This window comes from Vulpes vulpes, chromosome 16 (genome assembly GCF_048418805.1).
Source record: "Vulpes vulpes isolate BD-2025 chromosome 16, VulVul3, whole genome shotgun sequence".
NCBI classification, from domain to species: domain Eukaryota; kingdom Metazoa; phylum Chordata; class Mammalia; order Carnivora; family Canidae; genus Vulpes; species Vulpes vulpes.
In genome coordinates, this window is record NC_132795.1 from 19,097,858 (window position 1) to 19,118,654 (window position 20,797).

General features: G+C 36.9%; 1 protein-coding gene across 5 annotated transcripts in view; it reads right to left on the bottom strand.

Moving 5' to 3' along the window:
* Positions 1-20,797, bottom strand: part of CARF (calcium responsive transcription factor) — a 105,969-nt gene that overhangs the window by 12,842 nt on the left and 72,330 nt on the right. The window contains exon 19 of one of the 5 annotated variants that reach the window (XM_072741990.1): positions 12,895-13,087. The exons of the other annotated variants lie outside the window; for them this stretch is intronic. The gene's annotated coding sequence lies outside the window, so the exon portion shown is untranslated. Of the gene's footprint in view, positions 1-12,894; positions 13,088-20,797 lie in introns of those variants that run through there. 5 annotated transcript variants of the gene reach the window in all.

Consider the following 20,797-nt stretch of genomic DNA (forward strand, 5'->3'; position numbering starts at 1 on the left):
ACACATATTAAAGGCAGTCAACAATGATTAAAACATGAAATGCTTCACAGTTTCTTGAAGACATTTCTGAAAAAAGTTACATATTTCACTTTTCCTATTTTATTATAATGGATTTAATTAAGGAAAAGATCTTTGTTTACTGAGCATTACATTCTCATACTTTTTTCCTGCCAAAAGGATCACTTGTTTTTGTTTATCACATGATTCATCATGGTGAAACACATTAGATCAAGAAGATTATGGTTTCCAGCTGTGGATAAGTAAATGGAAAATAGTGCCCTAAAGAAGTAAGTATAAATGAAACAAAAGCTTGTTTCAGTACAAATTAAGAGGGAGAATAGAAAATTAAAGAAAAATTTTCAATTTAGTTTTTAGGTTTCCAGGTGAGAAACCAAGGACCTCTGTAAAGAATATACCCTCGGCTGAATAATTTTACAAATAGAATGTCATACAAAAGCCTACTTTCCTAATTATATCTTCTTACTGCTTGCAGTTATCCACTCAGTTTCATTAAAGGTTTTTTGATGTTTTATTTGATATTTAATATTTTTTTGTAATAACAAAAAAAGATAACCACTTAGGGTGGTGTAGGATGGGCAGTTCTTATTTAATGGTTATAAAGTTAAAATTAGAGATGATAAAAAGTTCTAGAGATGGATAGTGGTGATGGTTGCACAACAGTGTGAATGTACTGAATGGTAAGGAACTGTACATTTAAAGCCAAAATGTTAAACTTTACCTTATGTAGAGTTTATCATTAAAGAGAGGGAGAAGTGCAGTTAGTTATTCCACTTGACTGGGATATAGAAAAAAAAAGGCAAGAAATTCTAAAAGCCAAATTAGACATTTTGTGTATTTTATGCATTATAAATTTTATTTCTCATCAGTCAGTTTTAATAGCTGTTAAAAATAATAGAGGTTGTAGAAGTGATTATAAATTCCAGAGACCTGAGTGGCCAGTAACTGACCAGCTGAGACAGCATAAGATTATTTAAAGATAGCAATTTCCTTTCCTTCTTAGATTCCTGATCCATCCTTTACAGATTTTGCTTTAAGGTGATGTCTTGGGATCCCTGGGTGGTTCAGCAGTTTAGCACCTGCCTTCCGCCCAGGGCATGATCCTGGAGTCCTGGGATTGAGTCCCACATAGGGCTCCCTGCATGGAGCCTGCTTCTCCCTCTCCCTCTCCCTCTGCCTATGTCTCTGCCTCTGTGTGTGTGTGTGTGTGTGTCTCATGAATAAATAAATAAAATCTTAAATAAAATGATGTCTTGATAATTTCCAACCTTGCCAAGTTCCTAGGCTCTGCTCCTGGGAATCCTATCGTCCTTCTGTCTCTCAGCTCCTATTTTTAACTACCTGTGTTAGGAGGTAGGGGGTGGGAGGACAGTTTACACTAATATAGCACAGATATAAAATGCAGTGGATTAAATAAGACACGAATTTTAAAACTTTCTAACAGTCTTAAGGTAGGAAAACTGTCCAGATAAGAGGGCAACTCCATTCCACAGTGAGACTCAAGGACCCTAATTTTCCCTTTCTCATTTCTCTTCCAACCTTGTCCTTATTAACCAGCATATAGGAAGGAAGAGAAAGTGGAAATAAAGGACCAGTTCCTTTTGGGTACCATAGAAGTTGCATTCCTCATATTCCATGAGCAAGACTTAGTCAACACCTACATCCAGCTAGAAAGGATATTGGAAATACTATTTCACAGTAGGAACCCATGTACCTAGCTAATACTATGAAGATGGATTTGGGGAGAACAATTTGCAGTTTGCCCCACTACCCTATTCCCAACATCAGGATAACTGAACGTGGTTTGTTTGATTCTCTTAAAATATTATTACTATCTCCAGAGTCTAAAAACTATTAAGTTGCATCTATCACAATGTTATTCTGAAAGGTTCCCATGGTCTTTTTATTCTACCAATCTTTTTTTTTTTTTAGATTATTTATTTATTTATTTGAAAGTCAAGGCAGGAGACAGTATAGTCAGGGAGTGGGGAAGGGAGAGGGGCAGAATGAGAGTGAAGAAGCAGGCTCTCTGCTCAGCACCTGAAGCCTGACTGGGGGCTGGATCCCAGCACCCTGGGATCATGACCAGAGCCAAAGGCAGACGCTTAACCAACTGAGCCACCTAGGTGCCCCTATTCTATAATTCTCATGTAACAAACCATCTTAAAACTTACTGGTGCCCCTCAAAGGCATTATGCTCAGTGAAATAAGAAAGAAAAAGATAAACACTGTATGATCTAATATGTGGAATAGAAAAAAAATATATTTTTAAATAGATAAAAACCAAGCTCATAGATACAGAGGACAGATTGGTGGTTGCCAGAGACAAGGGTTGAGGGGTGTGAAAAAATGGATGAACTGTTATTTTTTGTTTAAATAAATTAAAAAATAAATATTTAGAAATTCATCTGGTATCTTTAAATTTGAGTAAAATTTCTCTTCCTCTTAGCCAGTTTTGTGTCATTATTTGTAAATATGCATGATCCAAAGACAACCATGACAACTCAGTGTGCATTTCCTCCCATTTTTCTAAATTTATCCAATGATGCAAGTATATATAATAAAATTAAGCTATGCATTAAAAAAAACTTAGTAAGATTTAGTGGCATAAAACAACCATTTTATTGTGCTCACAGATTCTGTGAACCTGGGATTTGGGCAGAGCAAAGAAGAGATAACTAGTCTTTGCTCTACTATGGCTGGACTTCAGCTGGAAAACTCAAAAGCTGAGAATGACTCCATGGCGGAGAGCTGAAATAATCTGGAGACATCTTCAGTTACATGGCTGGTGCTGGATGCTGCTTGTAACTTTAGCTGGACTGTCGCCATAAAACAACCTGTTAAATGTGGACTGTCTGCATAGGCCAGTTTAGATTTCCCCACAGTAAGTTCTTAAAAAAGTAACAAAGTACTAGTCATAAGGGAAAAAATTGGTAACTTTAACTACATTAAAATTTTAAAAGCCTGTTACTCAAAAGCACCATAGTAAAGAGAGCAAAAAGACCCCCTGGAATGGGAAAATATATTTGCAATACATATTTTTAATACAAGACTCCTTGTGGAATATACATAGAATTCCAATAAAAAGGTAATAGAAACTAAGTTTTTAAATGAGCAAAATATTTGGATTGGCCATTCATAGGAAGGGAAATACAAATGGTGAACAAATTTTGAAAAGGTACTCAAACTCAGTTGACTTAAGGAAATGCAAATTAAAACCATAATTAAAAACACTAAATATTTATCAGTTTTAAAAAACTAGTAAGTCTGACAATAAAAGTACTGTTAAAGATATGAAACTGTAATCATCATATGCTGTTAGTTATAGCATAAACATGTATAATCAGTTTGGCACTATCTGGAAAGCTAAAGATATGTATATCCAAATGACCCAATTACTTTGTATATAGCTGGAGAAAATGTGTGCATGTGTAGCAGAAGATACGTATGACATGTATCATTTAAACATCAATTTACATAGAAAACAAACTGATGGCTACAAGAGGGGAGGAGAAGTGGGGGGGGGTGTTAAGCAGGTGGTGGAGATTAAGGAGTGCACTTGTGGTGATGAGCAAAAGGTGATGATGTATGGAAGGGCTGAATCACTGTATTGTAAACCTGAAACTAATATAATGCTGTATGATAACTAACTGTAATTAAAATAAAAACAAAAAAAAAACATTATTCATTTCACCAATTTAACCAACTAAAGGAGAGAAACTATATAATTATCTCAAAAGATATGGTATGTGACAAAAGTCAACATCCACTTATAATAGATACTCTTGGAAAACTAGAAAAGATCTGAAATCTAAAGAGTTCCAAATGTGTATGAATTACAGAATGTAATGCTTACTTTCTAATTTAAATATCCTTTGAACTATCTGGTTTACAAAAATCTAAGAAGTGGTTCAGTGCTAATGTTCCTTAAAGATTGTCCCTAACGGTGTCTGGCTGGCTTACTAGGTAGAGCATGGAACTCTTGATTTGGGGGTTGTGAATTTGAGCCCCATGTTGGGCATAGAACTTACATTAAAAAAAAAGAAAAATTAAAGACTGTCCTTCTATTTATTAAATCTTTATAATATCTTTTTAATTAAATATTTTATTGTAAGATATTTCAAAGATCAAGGTGGGTTGCAAATAAAATTAAAGTGTTAATACTACTTTGGAAAAAAATTAGTTCTCCCATTAATATATTAATGCATATCCTACAGTCCCTTATCTTTTATAGACTCTAGGTTGACAGGAAGTATCCTCTTCCATGTGATGAATTCTGATAGTTCATTAATTGTTTAATTTAGAGTTAAATCTGATTATAATGCAGACTTTGGAATAAAAAAAGTTTTGGGTTTAGATCTTTGATTCTTGGCTTCCTAGCTATGTATGATCTTTGGCAAGGTACTTAATCCACCTGTTTGTTTTTCTTCCATAAAACTGGGATAATAATACCCTATTCCAGGTATGAAGATTAACTGATAAATATAAAGCATCTGACACTCAATAAATGTTATCTATTATCATATTTTGGAACCAGGTAAAGTAAACATAGGTTAAATTGTTGCTGAGTAAACTTGGGGGAGCCCACCCCCTGTGGCCTCAACCCAGCCCCTCCCAAAGATGTTGCTGAAGGTTCCTGTTCTAATCACAAGAAATTCAAGGACAGACACAGCACAGCAAAGAAGCAACACACGCAGGAAAGTTTATTAAAGTAAAAGTATACTCTTGAGGTGTAAGAGCAGGTGAGCTTTAGAGAGAGGAAGAGTGAGAGAGAGAGAGAACAAACCCACAAATGAAAGAGGAGAGGAGAAATAACAACCAACACCAAGGAAATACAATAATTATAAGAGAATATTATGAAAAAGTATATGCCAACAAATTGGACAACCGAGAAGAAATGGATAAATTCCTAAAACTCACAACTTCCCAAAACCCAATCAGGAAGAAATAGAAAATTTGAACACGCTATTGGACAGCAATGAAACTGAATCAGTAATCAAAAAAACTCCCCTAAAACAAAAGTCCAGGATCAGATGGCATCACAAGTGAATTCTACCAAACATTTTTTTTAAACTTTTATTATTATTTTTTTTAATTTTTATTTATTTATGATAGTCACAGAGAGAGAGAGAGAGGCAGAGACACAGGCGGAGGAAGAAGCAGGCTCCATGCACTGGGAGCCCGATGTGGGATTCGATCCCGGGTCTCCAGGATCGTGCCCCGGGCCAAAGGCAGGCGCCAAACCGCTGCGCCACCCAGGGATCCCCTCTACCAAACATTTAAAGAAGAGTTAATATCTGTTCTTCTCAAACAATTGTAAAAAATAGAAGAGGAAAGAAAACTTCCAAACTCTTTCTATGAGGGAGTATCAGCCTGATCCCAAAACCAGATAAAGACACCACACATACACAAGAACTACAGGGGAATAAATATCTCAGATGAACAATGATACAATTATCCTCAAAAACTAGCAGACTGAATCCAACAAAACATTTTAAAAAATCATTCACCATGTGAATACAATGATCAACAGTGGTTCAATATTCCCAAATAAATCAGTGAGATATAGTACATCAATAAGAAGAAAGACAAAAACTGTAAGATCACTTCAATAAATGCAAAGTACAACATCCATTCATGATAAAAACCCTCGACAAGGTAGGTTTAGAAGGATATACTTCAACATAATAAAGGCCGTATATGAAAAACCCACAGTTAACGTCAAACTCAATGGGGAAAAACTGAGAACTTTTTTCCTATGGCTAGGAACAAGACAAAGAAGTCCACTCTCATCATTTTATTTAACACAGTATTGGAAGTCCTAGCCACAGCCAACAGACAACAGAAATAAAAGGCATCCAAATCAGTAAGGAAAAAGTAAAACATTCGCTATTTGCAGACACTATATGTAGAAAACCCAAAAGGCTCTCCCACAAGTACTAGAACTGATAAATGAATTCAATAAGATTGCAAGATACAAAAATCAACGTATAGAAATCTGTTGCATTTCTATACATCAATAATGAAGAAGTAGAAAGAGAAATTAAGAAAACAACCCATTTACAATTATTTACCAAAAATAATAAGATAGCTAGGAATAAACCTAACCAAAGAGGTGAAAGGCATACACTCTGAAAACTCTAAAACACTGATGAAAGAAACTGAAGATATCACAGAGAATTGAGAGACAATCCATGCTCACTGAAGAACAAACACTGTTAAAATGTCATTACTATCCAAAGCAATCTACAGATCTAATGCAATCCTTATCAAAATACCAACAGCATTTTTCACAGAACTAGAATGAACAATCCTAAAATTTGTATGGAACCACAAAAGACTGAATAGCCTAAGTAATCTTGAAAAAGAGAAGCAAAGGTGGAGGCATCAGAATTCATGTCACTAATTCCCTATTATTTAGTGTCCTCAGCTATAAAATAAGACTACTTACACTTGATTCTAACACAAAAATTTTGTGAAGTTAAGCAATATGTGAAAAGACTTAGAAATAAAGTGAATAACAAATCCTACCTATAGGGAAATATAAAAAGCAAATGAGGTATTGTATATATAATGGGTTTTTCTACAACTATACAATTCCCAAGGTATTATTATTATTATTATAAAGCATTAATCCAATACAACAGTATCTCAAGGGAAGATTAATGTAGGAAGTCAGAGTCTAGGGTTGATTTTTATAATGCATGCAGTAGTCAATTTTATAATGTATGTAGTAATATATTTAATAGTAAATAGGGGGATCCCTGGGTGGCGCAGCGGTTTGGCGCTTGCCTTTGGCTCAGGGCGCGATCCTGGAGACCCGGGATCGAATCCCACGTCAGGCTCCCGGTGCATGGAGCCTGCTTCTCCCTCTGCCTATGTCTCTGCCTCTCTCTCTCTTTCTCTCTCTCTCTCTCTCTGTATGACTACATAAATAAATAAAAAAAAAAAAAAGAATTTAATAGTAAATAGGGGGGAGGGGCCAAAAAAATAGTAAATATATTATGGGGTTCCTGGCTGGCTCTGCCCACGGGGCATGTGACTCTTGATCTCAGGGTCATAAATTCAAATCCCACTGTGGGCATGGAGCCTACTTTAAAAAAAGAAAATAGGGGCAGCCTAGGTGGCTCAGTGGTTTAGCGCTGCCTTCAGCCCAGGGTGTGATCCTGGAGACCGGGGATCAAGTCCCATGTCGGGCTTCCTGCATGGAGCCTGCTTCTCCCTCTGCCTCTCTGCCTCTGTGTGTGTGTGTGTGTGTGTGTGTGTGTGTGTGTGTCTCGTGAATAAACAAAGTCTTTAAAAAAATGTATTACTATATAAATCTAGTGAATGCTGATGCAGTATTTCACAAAATGGCATCTTCACTTGCTTTGTATCTATTAAATTTTAACTACTTGGCTCATCTGTGGCAATCTGAATTATTTTGCTCCTTCTTTTCAGTTTAACATTCTAGTTTTTAAGTATAAATGTTTCTCAGTGTACCCTAACCCAGACTTGAGTAGAGAAAAAAAGAAAGAATACCTTCCCACTAAACTGTTTTTACCAAATAGCTGGCCCTCCTAAAATTCCTTACTCATCATTACCATCATTAAACAAATGAGTCTATGCTGCTCACCCTAATGTAAAGTACAAGGAGTTGATTTTGTGAGGTCACTTGATCACAAATCAACATCTCTTGTGACCTTCAATTTGGGAATTAATCACTTTATGTCTTACTGTACAGCATATGTCTTTGAATAGTCTTCTATAATGCAGTTGTCTTTGAATTTGAGATGCTTAGGAAGACTGCTAATATAACCCCTTTGGACTTTTTAACATGAATTTTCTTAACATGTGCATCACAAAACATTCCAGTTGGACCATTAGAAACATACTCCCAAAATTTGGTGAACATTTTTAGTAATTTCTGTATGATTTAGTAAGAGTAGAGTACTAATTTAAATTGATCAACACAAGGGAAGTGTATTTTGTGTTGGGGATCCAGATTTATGCTTAATGCAAATTTTCCACTGTCATGACTAGATTTTCACCGTCTTCTGCTTAATTTTCAATCTTCATATCAGAATAAATTATTTTATAATCTTAGGTACCCACTAAGTCATTTGGTACTTACATGTGACTTCAGTGTTGGCTATTTATTAAATGCCCTTTACCAAAAAATGTATTTAATAATTGCATTTTTTAGGTTTTTGATTCAGATAGGTAATTCTTTCCTTTCCAGATTAACCCAGTAAAATTATTTAGCTACTATGAATCTCAGTGTCTTCATCCAAAAAATGGAGATAATAATACCTTTCTCATAACATATCAAACCCCTAATTCCTCACAACTCATCCATTTCTTGTAAGGGTAAATATGAAAAACGAAAATTCATTTCATTGTGTTGGGACAATTGGTTAACTAAAAAAAAAAAAAAAACATTTAAACTTTACTTGTACTCTGTGCTGGAATGAATTCAATATGTGAGGGAAAAAAGACTTAAAATCTGCAAGAAATTTTTTTTTGCAAGAAATTTTAGATAAATATTTACTTGCTGTCTAAAGGAGAAGGACTAAGCATAGGACTAATTATTTTAATTACCAAATTAAAGGGCAAACCAGAAAGAGGGAACAAGAACTATTTATAGACAGAATTAATACATTTAATACATAAAACATGTTATGTTTCACACCACAGCCTTGGAAAAAATGAGAAAGAACTGATATATGGACACAGTAAGAAATTGGAGACAAAAGTAGGCACCTACGGGCAGCCCCGGTGGCTCAGTGGTTTAGCGCTGCCTTTGGCCCAGGGTGTGATCCTGGAGACCCGGGATTGAGTCCCACATCGGGCTCCCTGCATGGAGCCTGCTTCTCTCTGCCTGTGTCTCTGCCTCTCTCTCTCTCTCTCACTGTCTCTCATGAATAAATAAAATATTTAAAAAAATAGGCACCTACAATAAAAACAAACTATACAAGACACTTCTGTATAATAAAGAAGTTAACTCACCTTTGTCTTTGATTCCTGGGAGTAACTCAGTTCCTAGAATTTCCCAAGTAAAAGGAATGTCTCTGTTATTCATGAGCTCTTTGGATCATATCTGGGTTTATACAAATGAGGTTACTCATGGTGGACCCTAGGTAGCTTCTAGATCAGGGCTGGTCATGCCTGATAGACCAACCATGTGATTAGAAACTTGGGGCTTTGAGCCTCATGATATCAGCCCGACCTTCTGACCTCTGAGAAAAGGAGAATGAGTTCTGTGATGACAGGCCAATGATTTAATCAATTTTGTCTATGTAATGAAACTCCAATAGGAGCTCTACTCATGAAGCTCAGTAGTGCTTCCTAGTAGGTGAGCACATTAATATGATGGGAGGGTGAACTGCCCTGATTTCATGAGGAAAAGGTATGGGAACTTCTGCATTTAGGACTCCCAGGTCTTGCCTTGAATGTCTCTTATTAGCCTGTTTCTGACTTGTACACTTTCTAATAAACTTAAATCTTTAACAACAGTTCTGAATCATTCCAGCAAATTATCAAACCTTCAAGGGTCATGGGATTGTCCCAGATTTGTAGGCAGCTGGTCATGCAGGTGGCCTGGGCTCCCCACTTTTAACTGGTGTCTAAAGTAGGGGCAGTTGTTGGGAGACCATGCCTTTAAACTTGTATGGTCTGTACTAACTTTGGGTGGTTAATGCCAGAATTGAATTGCAGTATACTAGCTGGTGTCAGAATAAACATTAATTACATAAGATATATTAAGAGATGCATGAAAGAATGGTTGCCAAAATATTAATGGACTGATTTCAGGTGATTTTTAGCATTTTAAAAACATCTTTCATATCTTTTTTTTTTAAAATTTTATTTATTTATTCATGACAGACACAGTGAGAGGCAGAGATACAGACAGATGGAGAAGCAGGCTGCTCGCAGGGAACCCAAGTGGGTCTCGATGTGGGACTCGATTCCCACACCAGGATCACACCCTGAGCTGAACACAGATGCTCAACCACTGGGCCACCCAGGCATCCCCATCTTTCATATCTTAATCAAAATTTTTTTATTATGATCAGGGGTTGTATATATGATGAGGGAAAAGAAGCTTCTTACATTGTAGGGGGAAAAGTAAGCTCTTTCAGACATTCTATTAGGTGAAGAAACTAAGATCTGAATAGTAGGTATTATATTATCCATTTACATTTATATGTGTGTGTGTGTGTGTGTGCGTGTGTATTTATATTTCACATTTAAAGAATATGGAGATATATGGGGCAGCCCCAGTGGCTCAGCGGTTTAGCGCCGCCTGTAGTCCGGAGTGTGATCCTGGAGACCCGGGATCGAGTCCCACGTCGGGCTCCCTGCATGGAGCCTGCTTCTCCCTATGCCTGTGTCTCTGCCTCTCTCTCTGTGTGTCTCTATGAATAAATAAATTTAAAAAAAAAAAGAATATGGAGATATGTACATATTACTAGAATAAGAATAGGAATACTACACTCTAAACTGCTGTTGATAATGGTTATCAATAAGGAAGTATGTCAGGGAGGAAGTAATTTCCTATGTATATTCCCATATTTGAATCTTTTACAACTAGCTATCTACTCAAGTAATAAAAGAAATACAATTATCCCATAAACATGTATTTTATAAAATAAAGGACTGCAGGGAGAAAGATAGGATTTACGAACATTACATAACACAGGATTCACACTTCCACTGATTTACACCCTATCCTAAGGGAGTTAACTTTCCCCATCTCTTTTCTACTGCTTTTCCCTAAATGTTTTTCATTAATTTTAATAAATCATATAATTCAAAGATTTTTTAAAAATAAAAGTATTTAAAAATGAAAAATAAAGGTTTTTTTTAACATTTTTTAAGAAATACAAGGCCAACAGAAATTGATTTCTTTAAAAAACTGAATTGCAATATAAAAATGGATTAGTGTCCATTTTCACATTAAAAATTGTATTTCAGAGCCCTGGGTGGCTCAGCGGTTTAGCGCCTGCCTTTGGCCCAGGGCATGATCCTGGAGACCAGGATCGAGTCCCGCATCGGGGTCCCTGCTTGGAGCCTGCTTCTCCTTCTGCCTGTGTCTCTGCCTCTCTCTCTCTCTCTCTCTCTCTCTCTCCCTCTCTCTCTCTCTCTCTCTCTGTCTCTCATGAATAAATAAAATCTTTTAAAAAATAGTATTTCATATAAAAAAATACGAAGCACCTCACTAATAAAACATATTAATTTGAACAAAAGTAAGGTATTTCAAATTAGAAAAGTATTTTTTAAAGATTTTATTTATTAATTTAATAAAAGAGAGTACAAGCAGGGGGAGCAGTAGGCAGAGGGAGAGAGAGAGAAGCAAGCCCCCTGTTGAGAAGGGAACACAGTGCAGGGCTCAATCCCAAGACCCCAGGATCACGACCTGAGCCAAAGGCAGACGCTTAAACCACTGAGCCACCCAGTTACCCCTAGAAAAGTCTTGGAATTATATTTAATTCTCATGAGGATGTGATTAGATACACAATCAAAAAATACTTCTGGATAAATATAACATTTATGGGAAAAAATTGATAATATTATCAAGAGTAAAAATGCTTATGCTGTTTGAGCAATTATTTTTTTTAAGATTTTATTTGTTTATTCATGAGAGACACACAGAGAAAGGCAGAGATACAGGCAGAGGCAGAGGGAGAAGTAGGCTCCATGTAGGGAGCCCAATGTGGGACTTGATCCCTGGTCTCCATGATCACTCTATGGCTGAAAGCAGATGCCCAACTTCTGAGCCATCCAGGTATCCCAGTTTGAGCAATTATTTTATGTGTAGGAATCCAAACCAAAAACATAGTAGTCAGAGATGCAAAAAATGACTTTTATACCAAAAATATTTGGCATTAAAAATATATTTTTTAAAGATTTTATTTATTCACAAGAGACACAGAGAGAGAGAGAGGCAGAGACATAGGCAGAGGGAGAAGTAGGCTCCATGCAGGGGGCCTGATGTGGGACTCGATCCGGGGACTCTGGGATCATGCCCTGAGATGAAGGCAGACACTCAACCACTGAGCCACCCAGGCATCCCTGGCATTAAAAATATTGAAACTACGCAAGTGTTCAACAATCTGGGGATGAATAAAATAGATGTGAAAAACATATGCTATATTATATTATTAAAAACAATTTTATTTTATTTATTTATTTTTTTAATGCAGGATTTTTTTTTTCCAGGATTGTTTTATTTATTTTTTTTAAATTTTTATTTATTTATGATAGTCACACAGAGAGAGAGAGAGAGAGGCAGAGATACAGGCAGAGGGAGAAGCAGGCTCCATGCACCGGGAGCCTGACGTGGGATTCGATCCTGGGTCTCCAGGATCGCGCCCTGGGCCAAAGGCAGGCGCCAAACCGCTGCGCCACCCAGGGATCCCATTAAAAACAATTTTAAAGAAACTTTCAATACAATGTAGTTACTTTTTTTTTAAAAAAAAAAAGCAGGATTTATGACTGTATATGATCCAAAGTATGTTTATTCATTTATTTTTAAGATTCTATTTATTTATTCATGAGAGACACAGAGAGAGAGGCAGAGACATAGGCAGAGGGAGAAGCAGGCTCCATGCAGGGAGCCCTGAGACTCAATCTAGGACCCTGGGATCATGACCTGAGCCAAAGGCAGACGCTCAACCACTGAGCCACCCAGGCATCCCCAAATTATGTTTAAAGAGGAGAAATTACAAAAATCTTCTCTGATCCATGCCAGAAACTTTCCAAGACCCTCAACGGATGCCTGAAACTATGGATATTACTGAAGCCTACATATACTATGTTTTTTCCTATACATGCATACCTATGATAAATTTTAATTTATAGATTAGGCACAGTAAGAGATTAATAACAACTAGTAATTTTTAAAAAAGATTTTATTTATTTATTCATGAGAGACACAGAGAGAGGCCAAGACATAGGCAGGGGGGAGGAGAAGAAGGCTCCATGCAGGAGCTGATGCAGGACTCGATCCTGGAACTCCAGGACCACGTCCTGAGCCGAAGGCAGACAGACGCTCAACCACTGAGCCATCCAGATGTCCCAATAACAACTGGTAATAAAATAGAATGACTATAAAAACATCATTTGCATTCTGAAAATTACCTTGATCAAATAGGAACTGAACCAGTAAAACTTATGTATCAGAAAAAGGACTAAAAAAAAAATATTTCCTATCTATAAAATCTTTATCAGATCCATTTAGTGAACAAATTGTTTCATTCAATAGCTTTTTATTACTGTTCTGCATCCAGTTCCTGTTGACAAATACTCATGTCATGAGAAATATTACCAACATATTTATAGGGCCTATGTGGATAGTTTCCACAAGTCCTGGGCTCAGCACAGCCAACCTATTTCAGAGAACCACTGAATTCTATTATCCAACCTCAGTCTTCAGGTTGCAGAGGAAGAAATCGAGGGCCACAGAAATGAAGTGGTTCACCTAAGATAATTCACATAAGTAACAGGCAGAGTTGGTCCTCTGCTTCTTATACTACTTCACAACAACTTTATACATCTTACAAACTATCTTAACAGCATCCATTGTTGAATTTTGCATTGCAGGTATTTCCTGTGAAAACACTTTTAGCCAAATGGTATAAACAAAAATGGAAGAATTAACTGGACATAAAATTGAAGAGTAGGTTCAGGAGAAATTATACAGCTAAAGATTGTAACTAAATGAAATTTATGATCATTTTAAACCTTCTCTTTCTCCTTTATACCTTTTAAAGTGGAAATGGGTAAAGCTCTAGCTCTGCACTTGTTGCTACAGAGTTAAAATCTATGGAACTGTAAACTCTAGTGTAATTAAAAATTAAAACGATCTCAGTGTTTCCATGGAAATAAAAAGACTTCATGAATAAATAATCACTATTATGCAACTGACACAGAAGTCTGTTACTCTGAAAGCCACAAACTGTCTTATAGCTACTATAGGCTTGTTTTGTTTTGTTCTTTCTTGTATCTTTTGATGAAATTCTTCTTTTTTTTTAAGATTTTATTTATTTATTCATGAGAGACACACAGAGAGAGGCAGAGACACAGGCAGAGGGAGAAGCAGGCTCCATGCAGGGAGCCCAACGCAGGACTCGATCTCGGGTCTCCAGGATCACGCCCTGGGTGGAAGGCAGCACTAAACCACTAAGCCACTTGGGCTGTCCCGATGAAATTCTTGAAAACCCAAATACACCCGTATTTTTTATTTATATAATTCTAGTATCAAAGCATTACAAGGAATTTTCAAATTTTTTTTTTTTAATTTTTATTTATTTATGATAGGAACACAGTGAGAGAGAGAGAGGCAGAGACACAGGCAGAAGGAGAAGGAGGCTCCATGCACCGGGAGCCTGATGTGGGATTCGATCCCAGATCTCCAGGATCGCGCCCTGGGCCAAAGGCAGGCGCCAAACCGCTGCGCCACCCAGGGATCCCGGAATTTTCAAATGTTAATCAAACCTGAAAAGAGAAGGATCTTCTTAACACAGCTAATATATTTACCAAATTCTAATCATCTTTTTAAAGGCAGAATTGAGGACAGCCCAGGTGGCTCAGTGGTTTAGCGCCGCCTTCAGCCCAGGGCATGATCCTGTAGACCCGGGATCAAGTCCCACGTTGAGCTCCCTGCCTGGAGCCTGCTTCTCTCTCTGCCTCTCTGTCTCTCTGTGTCTAATAAATAAATAAAATCTTAAAAAAATAATAATAATAAAGGCAGAATTTATTACTGCTACCTAACCATATTTTAGGCAAAAGCAAAATAATTAAAGAAGTTTAATGTTTATTAAATAAAAAACTGAATAATGTATAAAAAGGATAAAAAATGATAGTTTAAGGTAGTTGGTTTAAAAAAAGACTAGAAAACAGGGGCGCCTGAGTGGTTCAGAGGGTTGATTTTCTGCCTTCGGGTTGGGTCATGATCTTGGGGTACTGGGATTGAGCCAGGGAGCCTCTTTCTCCTTCCTCCTCTGCCTCTCCCTTCACTTGTGCTCTCTCTCAAATAAATAAAATCTTTAAAAAAAAAAAAAAAAAGACTAGAAAGCAGAAAGATTTTTCTGAAATATTTTTACAATCAAGTCTACAAATCTGATATGCCTCAATTGTAGAGGAGCGATATATATATATATACCTGGAATAGTAAGGGGCATTTAGACTAGAGTTACCACCTTATATTGTAATGTCTCTTGGACACCGCTATGATAATACACTGTATACACTGAATATGTATTTGTTAACTAAGAGACTGAAGAGATTGCTTTAATTAGCAACTAATCTAATCTGTGATACTTCCTGCCCCAACATTACCTCACAGGTTCAAAGTGGACTTAATTGACCAGTTTTAAGCATTCTTGGTGTTCCTTTTAACTTCTCTTTTTTTGTTTTTAAAGATTTTTAATTTATTTATGAGAGAGAGAGAGAGAGAAAGAGAGAGAGAGAGAGAGAGAGAGAGAGAGAGAGAAAGAGAGACATGGCAGAGGGAGAAGTAGGCTCCATGCAGGAAGCCTGATGTGTGAGTCCGAGATCACGCCCTGAGCCAAAGGCAGACACTCAACTGCTGAGCCACCCACATGTCAGTCTTTTAACTTCTTAATCTAAATGTTGGAGGGCCTCAGGGCTAGATCCTGGGCATTCTTCTCTTCTTTATCTGCATTTTTCCCTCTCAGGTGATCTCTTTGTTCTCCAGTTTCTCATCATCATCCATGTTGATAATTCACAAAAATGTTTATCTACAATGCTGACCTCTGGACTTGTAACTCTAAGTGCCTACTTACCATTTCCATTTGGAAGTCAAAACCAACCAGGTTCAAAAAAGAGCTCTTGCTTTGTTTTTCTGAATCTATTCCTTCCCTCAGTTTTCGTCAACTCAGTAAAATTCACTACCATTCACATAGTTGATCAAGGCTAAAACCTTAGCTGGAGTCATTCCTTCCCTTCCTTCACACACATCCCCACAGGTCCTCCCCCAAAAGCCAACCAATCAGCAAGTTCTGATGATTCTATCTCCAAAATATATCCTGAATTTGTCCATTTCTCTTTGCCTCCTGTATCCCTATCACTCTAGATCCAAATCACCTAAGCTCTCACCTGTGCCATTCCAATAACCTCCTAACTGCTCCCTCCATTTCCATTCATGTCCCTCTATAACATATTCTACAACATATATACCCGGGTGTATCACTTCTCCACTAAAAATTCTCTAACTTTTTGTTTTACTCAGAATGAAATTGATACTACAATGACCAAGGACTCTAAGGCTTTCTGTACGTTTCTGACCTCATCTAATACACCACCTAATACACCATCTAATACGCCTACTTTCTCTCCTTTTTTTCCCAACTCAAGGCCTTTGCAATACTATTCCTCCTATCTGTGAAGCTCTTCCCTCTGCTTTTTGAATGATGGTTCCGTTTGTCTATTAAAATGCTAGTTCCCTAAAAATACCACCAAAATAACCTGTTGATAAGCAAAACTAAGTTTTTTGCCTATTGCAGTAAGGAGAATACTACCTTGACAGACCTTAGCAGTGTCTCTGAGGAGGTTGTTTATGAGGTTCTGGGGGGTCTAACTTCAGTTTTTCAATACAAGGGCCTCATTAGTATTGAGTAGTCGGCAAGCTTGATGGGGAAACCTCAAGTCAAGTAACCCATCAAAAAGTCCTCCTTCTCACATAAGTAGGACCATCTTAGTACTTTTGCCATGCTCAGCCATTGTCTGGGAGCAGCCTGTGAGAAGCACAGCTTCTGCACCAGCACCATGGTAGATCCAGAGCATAGCAGCTGGGATCCTTTGTCAATAACTCCATCTGCAGCAGGAGCTCTGAGGGACTCATTTTCATAGCTGCCGTGGCCTACCTCTTCTGCTAAACAGATTTATCTCTTCCCACAGATCAGAGTGCCAGACTTCTATGGTTCTTCTGGGCCCATTTTCCTGAGGGGAAACTTAGAAGGAACCTCTAACACTGTAGTTGATCTTTGGAGTTACAACTCGTATTAATCTTCTCCCACTTCCAGTAGTTATTCTAATTTCCCTCACTCTCAGCTATTAACTCACCAGGTCTTGGAGGCTCACTGCTGGTATTGATGTAGGAAAGATGCTAGTGTTCGGAACTGATGGCCAAGAAATAATTCTTGAGATGTCTTTGATACAAAAAGGTGGTTTTACTAATGCACAGGGAAGGACCCATGGGTAGGAAGAGCTGCACTGGGGTCATGAGAAGTGGTGATTATATACTTTCAAGTTGGGAGGGGGTTAAGGAGAGCCTAGGTCTCTAAGGAATTTTGGAAGCAAGGCTTCCAGGATCTTGAGGGGGGGTGGGGGCTAGCTATTGTTGGGAAAAGGTCATTTATTACTGTCTAATAAAACCTTAGCCATGAGACCTTTCAGATGTATTATTGGTGGGTCATATACTTGGGGAGATCACTGCCAACACATATTTTGGGGGTTAAAGGAAGTTTCCAAAGGGATTTTTATATGTTAAAGTAGACTTACAGGATTCTGGGGGTCAGGCTAACATTCCATTTTGCCCTTAGCAAAGTATTCACATTGAGACAGCTGAGATCCTAGAGAAAATGCCACTTGGCCTATATCAAGGACTTGTCAATGGGCTGTAAGTAGTAAGGAAACTTAATTTTTCTTTTGCCTTTGTTTCCCACATCAGTATGACTCAAATCTCAGTTTCTGAGGGGACTAAGCAATCGTATCGTTCATATGGTGACACTGCTACATGCACCCATTCACAATTATAGTGGAGCATGGAAATAACCAAAGGTGCCCAAATGAATCATCTGGGTTCCACAGTCCCTCTGCTCTATGTCCTCCTGCTGATCTGGGTTGATTACCATCTCTAGTATGCCGATGCCTTTTCCTACCTGTTGGTGCCTGGATACAAGGACTTCAAAGTGCCCAGACAGCAGCTTTATCTTATAGTATACAAACTTTTGTGTGTTCCCTCGCAAGAGTATGCTCCCTTTGGGGACCAGGACTTCCAACCCTACAGAGCCCAGAATTAAAAGGATGGGAAGCACAAAATCTCCCAGTGTGTCACTGGGGCTATTTCTGATTCTGTCCCTTGGTTATTGCATTCATGTATTCTTCCTGTCAGGAACACAGCACCATAGAGAGGTCTCTGATTTAAGGCATATATTACATCTTCAAGAATCAACATCCTTTCAGGATGTTGCCTCTAATGCTGAAGCTCTGCTTTAAGAAGGCCATTTCAGCATTCTACCAAAGTACCATCCTAAGTGCAACAATTTTTTAAAGAAACAGACCATACACATGGTTTTGCATACATATTCATCTCTCTCTGTAACTATACAGAGTATAGCCTTACTGGCTCCATTTAACCTAGGTGACCAACTTTTATTTCTCCCTAGACAAAAGTAGAAGATAGGAAATAAGAAATTGCTTAGTTGTTTTTCTAATGAGAATGTCTGTCATATTGTCTTTATAAATTTTAAGGAGACCTATGTATATAACAAAATCCATGGGCCTGGGTGGCTCAGTTGGCTAAGTGTCTGACTCTTTATTTTTAATTTTTTAAAAATTTTTTAAAAAGATTTTATTTATCCATAAATGAGAGAGCGGGGGGGGGGGGCAGAGACACAGGCAGAGGGAGAAGCAGGCTCCATGCAGGGAGCCTGCTGAGTGTCTGACTCTTGATCTCAGCTCAGATCTTAATCTCAGAGTCATGAGTTCAGGTCCTGTGTTGGGCTTCACACTGGGTATGGAGCCTGTATTAAAAAAAAAAATCAAAAAGCATTTTCACATCTGTATCTATTTTTATTTTATTATTTTATTTTATTTTATTTTATTTTATTTTATTTTATTTATTTATTTATTTATTTATTTATTTATTTATTTATTTATTTATTTATTTTATTATTTTTTAAGTAAGCTGAGTCCCAACTTAGGGCTTAAACTCACAACCTCGAAATCAAGAGTCACATGCTCTACTGACTAAGCCAATAAGGCACTCCAATCTACATCTATTTTTAAATATATAACAGCAAAATAAAACTGTTTAGTGACCAACTTCACTCATTTTTTTCTTTTGATTTTACCCAAGTATTCAAAATTATCCATCAATTAACTCAATTTGACCCTTGTCTAAGGTCTTTAAGTTAGCTAAGGAACTAGAAACTATGATTTTAGTTAAATATAAAGTTCTTTAAAAAAAAAAGATTTTATTTATTTGAGAGAGAAAGCATAAGTGAGGGGGGGTGGGGAGGGGCAGAGGGAAGACAGAGAGTCAGACTCTCCTGTGGAGCAGGGAGCAGAACTCGATTCCAGGACCCCAGGATCATGACCTGAGTGGAAGGCAAATACTTAACCAACTGAGCAACCCAGGCACCCCAAATATAAAGTTCTTAAGAATTTTGATATTATAGAAATAACTTAAGATTATAAAACTTTTTAACAATATCATTACAATCTTATCTAGTCAATCATGACTCTAAATTTTTGTAAGCTTAATTTGTAGAAATAATGATATTAATAACTTGTTTGTCCCATAAAATCAATGCAAGGAGTATATAAAGTTTAAATTATGAGATGTTCTATCTTTTTGTATAAACTAGCATATTGTGTTGGCATTAATTTGATATATTAAAGTAGGAAGATAATTGTTTTTTAATCCTTTAAACCAGTATGATTAATTCATTCTAATTTGTCCAATGATTCCTCCATCAGGAATATTTTATGAACATTTTCTACATAATATATAAACTTTGTATTTATAAATGAAGTTATGCAAACTCCTTAAACCCTATTTCAAAGTCCTTCATCTTGAAACCAAGGTTTTTTTTCTTCTTTTCTTGCAGTTCTTTAAAAAAGATTTTATTTATTTATTTAATCTGAGAGAGAGAGAGAGAGAGAGAGAGAATGAGCATGAGGAGGAGCAGAGGGAGAAGGACAAGAAGACTCCATGCTGAACATGGGAGCCCAACTTGGGGCTCACTCTCATGACCTTAAGATCACTACCTGAGCCAAAACCAAGAGTTGGATCTCAACTGACTGAGCCACACAGTGGCCCTTTTCTTGTAGTTTTAACCAGAAATATCTCTTAAAAGCAATTTTAAAGAAAAAGAAACAAAATTCAATGATTTTTCTATTTTAGAAATTGTTCATTATACATTCCTAGATTGAGCACATAATGACAGAATAATTGTTTTTGTCAATTAATCCTTAATGTTTCCCTAGGAGGGAAAAGAAGAGGAGGAATAGAAATTTAAAAAGAGAAGGAAAATAAATAAATAAATAAATAAATAAATAAATAAATAAGCCACCTTTAGTCAAATACAAAATTATCAGTGTAAAAGATTAATTATCTCTTTTTAATTAATGAGAGGGAAAACTTTAGATGAAGGAAAACGTATTTTGACATACATGTACATAGAAGAGGATGAGGGAGAAGGAATCAATCATTACAGCTGGTTTAAATTGTTAATACTTTAAGTATAAAACTGAGAGCGTATTATACTAAAGTGATCTTTCTCTTTTAGACCAACAAGAATATCTCCTTATGGGGTATTTTTAAGGGAAGGAGAAAAAGTCCAAAGGAGAGACAGAAGAGGGAAATGGAGGAACATGGGATGAGGAAGTAGAACAGAAGAATAAAGGACATCATATTCAAATTGTGATTTGAAAGGATTTAGAAAAGACAGTTCTAAATTTTTCATGTTTTTCTCTTGCCTTTGCCAAAGAATCTTTTAAGTAGGCAATTTCATAATCCATTGAATATATTTTGGAAGTTTCCTCTTGC